General features: G+C 39.7%; 1 protein-coding gene across 1 annotated transcript in view; it reads right to left on the bottom strand.

Annotated features, from left to right (window-relative positions):
* The window catches only part of LOC109464370 (synaptic vesicular amine transporter-like), a 49904-nt gene extending 38287 nt beyond the window's left edge, over nt 1–11617 (bottom strand). The window contains exon 1 of the mRNA XM_019761317.1: nt 11423–11617. The gene's annotated coding sequence lies outside the window, so the exon portion shown is untranslated. The remainder of the gene's footprint in view (nt 1–11422) is intronic.
* Nucleotides 11618–11973: the final 356 nt, after the last annotated feature.

The following is an 11973-nucleotide window of genomic DNA, read 5'->3' as shown; positions in this document are numbered from 1 at the left end:
GACTTGGGAAGGCGTTGAAGGGCGCTGATGGCGATGAGGCACATGTGTCCATCCCTGGCCGCGTCTTTTTTAAAGTGACGACCGGGAGTTTCGTGGTAAGGGCCTGGTAATGGCCCCTGAGTGTTAAATATGGTCAACCCATCAAATGCTGCAGACGATGGCTTTAAGCTGTAAGACCTTTCCTGTGTGCCTGCACGTGCACTGACTTCACATTATCGTAATGTCGTTTCATGAAGTTTTCAGGGCGGCAAAAAATATACATACTGGATGAAGAAATCTATCTGATATTGATATTAACTGCAATTTTAAAACATTTTGCCACCATTTCATACGGATATACATGTAAGTGCTTGAGATAGCCCCAAAAGAAACCAGGCAAAGAGTCTCTTTATTTTTGGTACCACCACGAAAAAGCTAAAAGGAGCATACGATACAACAAAAGTAACTGTTTTTACGTCAGCAACATCGTATATTTGCCTGTATGATATCAGTATGCTATGGTATAGTGATGGTTAAACTTACTACATTAAAAAAATAAAAGAAATCTGACTTTTTAACTCCACAAAAGCTTGATAGACACTAGTCCATACGACTAATGACTTTTTAAAGCAACGTATTCGTCATATATTGTTTAGTCGCAGACTTTACCATTTGTACGTTTATCAGGCTGATGTAAATGCAATCTGTTATCTGTGAAATACCAGCCCTTCTCCTTGTGAAGCGAGTGGGCCCCATCTGGCACCGTTCTTTATACCCACCCGTCTTAAACTCAGTGACCGACGATTACACAATCAATAAGACCAACGATTTGTTAAAGAATGACATCCCCCAAGAATAAAACCAGCCCGGCAAACAGCTCCGCACGGCTTCCCAACACTGGGGTTCTCCCTGCAGTTCGATAAAATGTTGACATAGGGTTTTGGGTGTAATGCAGTTTGAATGAACCTATCAAGTTATTAAAGATTTTGCGTTTAGAAGCACGCAAAATTGCAGCTTGTCCATCAGATGTGCAAGGCAGTAGAGAGTTGTACCATATCGATCTTAGCCAAAATTGGCTCTACTTAATATTTAGGAATAGAGGATGCTTTCTTTATAAGAAAAGTGCTTTTTGATTGTATAGAACTTCCAATCGATAGCGCAGCGGTAAGTACAGTAAAGCCTAACCCTGCACCTTGCATACAAGTTGCGATTGTATTTTAGGAGGAAGTAGAACTATATTGCACGACAATCGTACATGGCAAAATGGCAACATTTATTGTACATAATACAAAAAGAGTAATAGAATAAAACATGCTAATTACAAAAACAATAAGGGATGGCATAAGTTTTTGATATAGTGTTACAGTCGAGTGGACATAAATAAAAGATTCGGTATTTTTTCTAATGATTTTTAAATATCAGTTTATATGTTTACCTATTTTACATAGGAGTTTTTTTATTTGAACATATATTCAAAACTGTCTACAACATAGGGTTTCTTGAAATGTGCTCCATTTGATTTGAGAAATGTGAATAGCTCATTACGTAAACATGTAAATCATACCTAGATCATACCATGACAAAGTGAAATATAATACATTGTTATAGTTTGGGTTATTCAAAAGAGAAATGACTTTCTGTTATTTTCTTCCCAGTACGGAAGTATTATTTTGATTGGCTGAGATTTGAGCTTGTCTGGATAGAGTATAGAGGTTGATAGCATGTGATTGGCATGAGGGAAGATTGACAGGAGGTCAAAAAGATAAGAATCTAGCTAGAGAGCCAGCAGGAATTAGGGGTTGGCATGGGGGAATTCAGGAAGCCTAGGATTGCATATTTCCCGTTTCTGTTGTTTAACTTCTTTTTTTCTATTGAACTTACAATTAAACCAGCATAATTTCATATTCTAAGGTGAAAGGTACAAAACACCACCAAGGACAACCATGTTTGACGGCAATATCAACAATAATATCTACATACAGGAAAGAATCTTGAAATGAAATGATTTGACCCAAATGCACCCAAGTTATAAACAAACCAACAAAGAAAAAAAAAACAAAGAAGCAAAATACAAACTAGAGGTAGTGAAGCATGCTTAAAAGGAAAAAGAGAACGTGACTAAACATACCACGTTTTAGAATCCATTTTAAACTTTTTTGGTTTGTTTTACAGAGACCAGTGTCATCTTTTGACAATGATTGAACATGGATCGCAGACCGGATGTCCAAGTAAGACAGGTATCACTGGTATCATTCCCAAGGCGACCTTCGAGAATTTTGCTCAAGATGTTGGATCAGTAGCACCTAGCTACTCAAAGGGTCACTCCTTAAAACCCAACTACTGTGAGGAACCTGTATGTGACACACCATTCAGTTATGTACTACCATTTCGATGATGGAAATGCCAAGCAACAAAACTATGTTCACTATTTGTCACGAGCATGGTCGGCAATGGCCTTCGACTTGACCTGACAAAGCAGTACCGAAGGTACGCAGACCATCCCTGCTATCACACAGAACAGACGTAAATTTGAGCCCAGTCATTTGACAAAAGAACCGTAATAGGGTCCTTAACTAAAACCTGGGCTGTTATAGCTATGGTATTCTTGAAGTTATCTAAACTACCCATATGCCTTCATGGTCTGTAGCTTTATGTAGTTTCATTCTACTGCCTCTGGGAGGTAAGAGAGTGTATCACAGCAGGCGCTCAAAACAAACTCACGACATGGAACTCTGGCTTTATTATCATCATCGTATAGCCAGCGGGACTGCAGAGGAGAAAAGATTGATGAAATTTTCAATTGACTCCTATTCCCCGAGGCGGCGCTCCGGGCATCAGGGGAGAGATATGTCTTGTCTTTCGTGTCGAACCTTCCTCGTATCTGATTGTATATCGGTAGCTGTAATGGAGAATTGTTTTTTGTCCAAATTGAAGAAAATGATTGAATTGAACCCTTCTGCCCTTTGGAGGTAATGCAATTTAACGTACTTACTCACATCATGTTTGATTCTTTTTTCTTTTGTGAGAGGAATCATAAGTGAGTGACCAGCTAGCTTTTTAAAAGTAAAGGAAACAAACCAGTTAACTTGTGCACCGCCACTGTGGCAGTTTTTGCTTACTTCAGTTAAATTCTCTCAAACGATAAAACGTAATGGGTTAAATGCCTCTACGACTCCCAGAAGATTTATCCTCGCGTTTTGACAGTGCCTGTTCAGTGACCTTTTAAAAGAACGCATGTTTTATTTTCCCAAATGAAAAGGGTGCCCTCAAGGATCTACCGACCTTTTTCACCTACGTCATCAAATTGATTGGCATTCATGAGGCCACCATGGCGGCACGTCATGTTTTTACGTCAATATGTCCAAAGAGAATAAGGCTCGCACGGGTTGGACTATCTTTTACTCAGCGATGATTAACCGTAGGTTTTCCAGTAGGGGAACTGTTACGGATGGTACTCCTGCACTACCAAAAATGACATTTCTGGTACTCTTGTTTCTTCTTACACACAGAAAATATTTCTTCCTAGAAGCAAATTTTTCTGTATACAAGAATTTTCAAGAAAGAGATTTTGTCCACGAATTAAGATTTTTTTTCTTATCACACTTTTTCTTGCAGTAAGAATATTTTTATAGCTTTCTATATAAGTTCTTGGTTACTTCTAGAATCTTATTCTTACAGTAAGATTATTTCTATACAAGTGAACATAGACTTTTTTTCTATTTTATTGAAGCTTACAATGACAAGACGTGGTGGCGACACACTCAAGTTACACTTATATTCATGTCCCCACCAGACAATACGTAATACAAGCAAGCAAAGCCCGGATTTTCATACAGAAGTTGAATACAACAATCCATCAATAAACTAGTGAAACACATACATAAACACCGACAGGATCTATCAAGCTAAGACACTACAAAAACGATTTGATTCCAACAGAAATGTCTGCACAGTTATGTAGCAGTATTTGAGTATTGTACATTGTTGACAGAAAAGAAGAACCTCTTAAAAGAACCTAGACTTGTTCTTTGATAGCTGAATCTGTTAACAAGCAGCAAGATCTCCTTTGAACATGGACATAATTTGGCACACATACAATATAAATTACATAAACACAAGGAAAGTGAGGGAAACTCCCAATACGTTTTTTCTGGTAAATTACGACTTATTCTAATAATAATTCATCATATGATTTTTTAAATACAATGCATGGTGCATTTAGGCAACACTTGGGTTTGTTAAACTTATGTTTTTGGGTTTTAAGCATTGATTTTTTGGTACGATTTCTTACTATTGTCTGTCACTTTTGTCACTTTTCTTGCTTTTTACCAAGTTAAAAAAACTGAATAAAGACAGATTTAAATAGAAGAACATAATCTGTCTCAGTCTCCTTAACTCGTACTTTTTTCGGCCTATCTACTAGACAGCCCACGGAAGGATTACCTTAATTGCCGTTGATGTTTATTAAGAGGCGCCCGAGGCAAACTTTACTGGATTCTTTAAGGGCTGCCGAACACAATTAAGAGCGAACACAAGAGACTACGTCCTAAAGTGCGAGAAAACGGCCATTGCTATTTAGACTCATTCGACCGGGGCTGAATATCCAAAAAGTAATCAAACCTATACGAGAAAAGCTTTTGATACTGTGACACTGCTAACAAACAACTGAATGAAATCATTAGAATTCCGTCTAGCTCTTAAAGGTACTGAAAGCTTGTCAGATATGTTTACCGTATGGATGTTAAGTCTGTCTTTTGGCATCTCTCTTGTGAATCTTTTATGCTAGTGCCTTGCAGTGTGACCGACGTAAGAAACCCATACGTCACAAGAAAGACATGGCCAACTAATCATGTTTCTTGCTGACAAATTTGTTTCATGGAAAAAAAGAAGAAACGTTGCTTGCATTTATCTGTTCTTCGAAAAGAAATTGACTCATCGTAACTTTCACCGATGAGGAGAGTGAAGGAAGCCATCTACATCTGCAGGGCACACAAACATTTCCTCAACCGGGACGGGGGGCGGAACCGACTTCCAACGAAAACTGACCCATGGAAAGTTATAGCCTACATATGTCTACAGCCTTTATAGCTAGTGAGGGCTGAGAGATTCGGACAAACATTCCGGTCAGATCTTTTTAAGTTGTATAATAGTTTTCATTAAGAGACATTGCTATTTTTTTAGATGGTCGTTCGGTGTTATAAAGCTAGCTGCCACCGCGCCGCGTGCCTGTGAAGCTGTTTCATTTATTTCTGTTGTGTTACGCCGGAGGGTAGTTATACCGGCTAAACCCATACAGATACAGCAGTTAACTGTCATATCTCGATACGTCACTGAGGAAATAGTTAATAGACATGGAAAGGTTTAGACGTTTGAAATTTAAAAAAAGTAAAATTAGAACCTCAACCGAGATGGGGGCGTCATCAGTTGCAGGACACTTTAGAACTGTCCTAGACGTCACATTTGACTAATTAACTTGTGGACATACCAACTAATAAGTATCAAATACCAGCTCAGAAAAGAACAACGAATAGTCACGACTTCAAGTACAAGAGTTATCAACCAAGGATTGAGGTGTTCAAAAAATTCATCCTTTCCTAAAACTATCGCAGAGTGGAACTCGCTATCACCAAGTTCAGTAGGGGCATTATCATAAGATAGCATTAAACAGTTATTAGAGTTACATGTTAAGTTGTAACAAGTCGTTCGGTGTAATGTAGCCAGCTGCCGCCGCGCCGCGTGCCTGCGAAGCTGGTGTGTTACGCCGAAGGGCGGTTTTACCGGCTATACCGATACAGATAACGTCACAGATACGTTTCTACGTGAGGTAGGCTTCATTTTAGTAGCGTCAGAGGACTGAACGAAACATGGCCGGTAAGCACTTTCCTTTTTGTGTACCCTTATAGCGTTTTAAATCTTCATAAAGCTTTAGAACCCACACGAACTATTTTGAGAGAATCACTTCTCTGATACGCTTTTGATGAAATGTTGGGTTGTTCATCATGCTTGAAACGAACAGCTGCACTGTTCATCTAAACTTACGAAATAGCATAATTCAAAACGAACATTTGTTGTATTTTACAGAGAACACACAGATGTTCAATTTTTAACTTTGTATTTTCTGTCTTTTTGTGAGGAGAGCAGCAACATAAGCAGGAGAAAATAAACAGGACAACCTCAAGAAACTTTCTGGTAGATCTAATACGAAGAGAATGCCTCCAAAAGTATATGGCAGTCATTTACCCCAGTTACATGTATATGTACTATGTTTGATGTTAAAGTGTCATCATACTAACACTGTCGAACATATCTATGACAAAATATTTCAGAACTCATGACTGCCTATTCTATTGGGATGTTCTTCAACGATACAAATGTGATTTCAAAATGTGCAGATTTGTATTGATAAAAAATGCAAGGAACTGAGTGTGCCAGCCAACATAAACTGCACATTGCATTTACCAAACTAGATGTGTGAGGCTGAATACACTGGTAACAGAACCACGTCAAAAGCTAAAGACAGGTTTGAGTAAATTCTCAAGCATTTTTGCTAAATGGAGAGGGTGGTAGTAGTAGTGATATGTGACTGAGCAATTGTTACATAATATGTAGCAACATAAGAGTAAACTAAGTCTTCTGTTCTTTAGGAAACTAAGAAAAGGTAAAAGGAATTTGGTGTTGTGTGTTTTGATTTAGGCGGTGTTTTAGAAGAACAAAATGTACGGTATCAAATTTGCAATTGCAGCCGCAAAATGAAGTTGGTGAAATCAGGAAAGGACAGGGTCTTACTATTTAATTTTACCAACTATATAGCTACTTGCTGGTGACATAACCAAGTCAAAAGCTGCGACAGGTTTGGGAAAAATCCAAAGGCTTTTTTGCAAACTAGAGAGGGTAGGAGGGGTAGTGCCATGTGGTTTAGCGGCTAACGAAGGCTCAGATTATAATGGCGGCCGTGGAGGTGCCAGGCCGTAATTGGTAATAGTCCGCTGCACCTGTGCCTCAACCAATGACGAAGATGACGTCAAAGGATCTGCAAATAGTCCCTACTGGGAAATTCAGGACCCTATTTGGGTTGCTGTCCTAGTTTTGTTTCACATTCACAAAGGATCTCCGGAAGTTACGTTTTATGTGACTTTCGCGTGTGTGTGTGCGCGCGTGCGTGCGTGCGTGTCTATGTGTGTGTGTGTGTGTGTGTGTGTGTGTGTGTGTGTGTGCGCGTGTGTATGTGTGTGTGTGCGTATGTAATACTATGTGTGTGTGTGCGCGTGTGTATGTGTGTGCGTGTGTATGTGTGGATGTGTGTGCGTGTGTGTGGATATAATACTATGTGTGTGTGTGTGTGTGTGTGTGTGTGTGTGTGTTTGTGTGTGTGTGTGTGTGTGTGTGTGTAGACACAATAACTCGAGAAGGCTTAGACGGATTGATATTTGGTAGGAAGGTAGATCTTGATAAGACCTGAAAATGATTAATAGCAAATGAATTTTTCTGCATTCGTTGTGTTTGTATCATTTTAAACAAAACCCTAATACATTTGTATCCGTTGGATTGTTTATAATGTCGTTAAATTACTTAGGCTAGCACCTACCAAATTTTGACCTGTCGACTTCTTCCTTATAACATGTACTTCGATAGTACATACAATTATTTCTATAGAAAACAGTTTAAAGGCTCAACATTTCTTGATAACAATATGCATATACATCATTGAATGTATTCTGGTAGTACAAGCAACATTAGGTATGATGTTATTCTTACCTACGGTTTCCTGTCAATGTAAGGAATTCTATAGCTTTTATATTTCTTATTGTTGTCTTAAGGTACCTACAATGGCTTTGTGCCACAGAGTATTGTATAATTAACCATTCCGACATTTTCCTCTCCTGGTGCCAACCGTCTCTCGTGTAGAATCAATGATTGCGACTGTCGGCAACCACAATAGGAATTCCCCAGGGGCCCACATAGACAATTGAAATTAACGTCATGCTATTTCCAGCACGAAAATGTTCAGAAAACCTCGAAAGTGGTAGCCTCCGTAGCAGGCTTATAGAACTGGGGTTTGGTGTTCTTCGGCTTTTTTCTGATCAGCCCAGTTCTAAAAAACGGGGGTAATTCAACCAGGCCGGCTATGTTGTCGATATGCAATCAGAAAATAGCACATAAAAGCTCCCAAAGACCACGAAGACCCCCCAAACCCCCAGTTTTTGGCATGCCATGGAAGCTAGAAAGTTGAATGTAATACGACGTTTTAGTACTTCTATGAGGCATTTTTTTGTGATAGACACCGTATTCTTATACCTACTGCACATGTGGTCATCAATGTCATGCATGTATCTGAAGGAGACTGTCATATTATAAAATGTTAATTCCACAACATCTTAACCACAAATGAGTGCAATATTTTTTTTTTGTATTACTAAGCAAAGCTTCGTGCCCCCTGTTCTCACACTAGTGCAGGATTCACGACCTTGTAGCCCCGTTGGGATATTCGTCATGAATGATTAAAAAGGATGTTGTCTCGGAGCCCTGTTGCCACGATCGGATAGGCAAGGGGAAACAGACGGGTGTTTTAGTTACAGTTGACCCCGGAGATCGATCCTCGCGGTGCCGTGTGACGCGGTCTGCAGTCACACCTGTGTGCCTGAGGTTCACGGGTACAAACCGGTTTTATCTGGGACAGCAGTTTTCACCATTACGGCTGGGCCGAGGTGAAGGTGAACGTCAAAACGCATTTTAAAGCCATCCAGTGCAATTTTTAGGGCTTTTAAACCCGATTTTTCAAAGTCAATATTCTAGTTCATTATCTACATACTGAGTTGAAACTACACTATCCCAATGTATATTGATCCTCATGGACCAAAAATACTCAACATTCTGATGGAAAATGGTTACTGGAAGGGCCCTTGGCTGATTTTTAGGGTACCTCCCATAAAATAAAGGCCTCATCTTCGGGCTTGTTTCTCCAGTTTTAAGTACCCGAAGTATGAAATACTGATTGAAATGTGCTAATGTGAAGCATTAGCACATTTAAAGACATCCAATGCAATTTCAGCGCGTCAAAACTGGAAATATTCTAAATAAGGCAATCTGTATAATATTGACACATACTGTCTGCATACAGTATTTCGCACTTAAGCTATTTGAAAGTGCAGAAACAAGCCCCAAGATTAGTCCTTTATTTTCTGGATGGTACCCTTATAATCTATCCAGGTCCCTCCAGTAACCGTTTGTCGTCAGAATATTGGTGCATTTTTGCTCCACAAATGTCGATATGCATAGTGATAGTGTTGTTTCATCTTAGTATGTAGATTAATGGCTAGAATGTTGTCTTCGAAAAATCTGCTTTCTGAACATTAAAAACTGCACTGGGTGCCTTTTAAAGAACACCGCCATTGTTACATAATATGTAGCTACATTAGAGTAAAGCCTTCTGTGCGTTAGGGATCCAAGACAAGGTTAGAGGAATTTAAAAAAAAGTCCCATAGGTACCTGTTCGTGTCTACCGATGACTATTTTTGGCGGTGTTTTCCATGGAAAAATGCACGGTATCAATTTTGCAATTGCAGCCGCAAAATGTAGTTAATGGCTTTGAAGCCAGGATAGAGAGAAGATATAACATTCTACTTTTTCCGCATCGCTATATACAAATAAATCCGATGTTATTGGTAACTCAGAGAATACTAAAAACACCTTCTACTGACATACAAAAGTCTAATCATAATAACAATGTTAACTAAGTCTTGGGTCCTCGACATACATCTATTGCATCCTTGCTCATATAAACATAATTTAAACATAATAGTTGGTAGATTTTCAAATTGAAGATTACAATCCATACAGATTAGCGATACAGACCTATTTTGCATCTGTGCAGTAGAGTAATATATGAGATTACAGAAAATATATTTGCAAATCGGTAAATACTTAGACTATGGCAGAAAAGAATCTATATGATGTGATGGCGTTGACAGTACAAGTGTTCTTAGTTACCCAGAAGAGGAGTTGTTATAATTATAGAGCATACGTGTCGTTCAAGAAAATTCCTATGCAAAATGAAAATTTGATTAAAATTGTTTAATTCCTTAATCAAAATATATTCTGCAATTAATCAGGTGACCTATCCTCAAAAGTGTACACCACTCCAAATCCAATTTATATAATGAAACACATTTTAAAGAGGAACATGTAAATATGTATTAGTAAGAGTTCACCCCAACAATTTCTAAATTCAAGAAATCATCACTTAGGTAAATATTTAACGTGACAATGAAAAAAATATAACTAAAAAACACAATAAATATGAATAATTATGATCCGTATCATTATTTTCCGCAGACTGAACAGCAATATATTGTTGGAAACGAACCAGTAGTATCCTTTGCCCATTTGTTATTTGTTACGGGTTTAGCTAGAAATGGATTCTGTCGCCTCACATTTAGCGTTACCGAGCCGGCGCAATCATCCTATAGGTAACCAAGAAAACTATAACGGATGCAAAAAAAGTTTTCTTTTGCGGAAATGGCCCGAGCTACCTTCTCCGTGGTTCTGAAAGCCCATCAGAAGGAAAGGGGTCGTTTTGTGTCATCAGGGGGCGCAGTGTGAAAGCTACCAAGCACTTCACTTAATTACCAGGTTCGTTTCTCGTGCATCTGAGCGTCCTAAAAACACATTTGCGCGAAGGTAGCGATGATACGAATTACTTGCACATAAACACAGGGATGGACCATCATCTGGGCCGTGTTATGAAAATTATACCTTCCGGCTTAGATGGCTTCCATCCCGTTACAAACTGGAGATAAGCTGTTTCGTGAGCTGCAGTAATGGGAGTATATAATAGAAGAGGAAGCCGGGCCCTCATTGTACCACTTTTGTTGATGCGTGTGCGGAGAAACTTGCTGACGATTGTGTTATCTCCAAGATTCAGCTTTGCACAAATTACAGCCTTTGCGGCTTATTCCCACGCGTCGTGAGGAAAATGCAATGTTTAGCATCTCTAGGAGGAGAGAAGAAATAGCTAGTTGTCTGAGGTGTCGCACCGGCGATGATTGTACTATTATCGTCTACTGCGCCACGATAATTGAAGAGACACTTATGGTGCCACAAAACCACAGGACCAAACCGCAGTCTGCATCTCTCACAAGGCCACACCTTGTGGGGGCCATATTTCCAAGCGGCATTAACAATTTATAAGAAAGAGAAAAAAAAACTCAGTGTTTAAAGCTTAGTGTATAGTTTGACGTCGTTTTGAAAATAGCTAGAAGACAAAACGCGAAGCCATCTGTTCTGGTTCTGCCGGGATGCAGGTCACGTTTTCGACAATAATCCTCACCAAACGAGTCGGAAAATCAGACGACAGGATAAGGGACACACAATCACGGCACCGCGACAAAGAAAAAAACATGCGACCAGAACAACTGCAGTAGACCACAAGCCAAGCAAAACTTACCGGCGGAATCGTAGTCGTCAGGATAGCGTGAGGGAGAGACCAGAAGGAGTTGGGTAGTGTGGGATGGTTGCTGTCTGTACTCCGACCATCCTACCATCGCACCAAGCCGGGCTCGGCCGTCCCAAGACGATGCTCAGTATCAATTACTACCTGCACCCCGTGACCGGTGAGTAAAGCTTGTGACGAAAATGAGAGGGCCTGACGGAGATCCGCTTTAAGTAGTCCGTCCTTACCACGTGACTTAGCTAGAGCTAGGACGGGGAAGCGGGATGAACCCACAGGAAACAGTGAACGGTCGGACTCGGCTCCGGTCACGCATCATTAATTCAACAGCCTAGCCTCAAAACAGAGAAGCTCGCCGCGCGCCTAATTGAGCAGATTGAAAGGCATCATGGGATAATAGCATGAACGTGGCCAGTAACGGGCGGGAGGGTCTAAAAGTAAATAATCGTGTAAAAAAACCCGTTAGAATTAGGCTTACATGTACTGCAAAAAAAGTCATTCTTTAAGCACGCGCGTAAAGCATGAGTAAATGTGCCGTTTTGTACATT

Source organism: Branchiostoma belcheri, unplaced genomic scaffold (assembly GCF_001625305.1).
Source record: "Branchiostoma belcheri isolate BF01 breed outbred unplaced genomic scaffold, Haploidv18h27 scaffold137, whole genome shotgun sequence".
Taxonomy (NCBI): Eukaryota; Metazoa; Chordata; class Leptocardii; order Amphioxiformes; family Branchiostomatidae; genus Branchiostoma; species Branchiostoma belcheri.
Note: the sequence above shows the minus strand (reverse complement) of the source record. Positions and strands in the feature narration are given on the sequence as shown.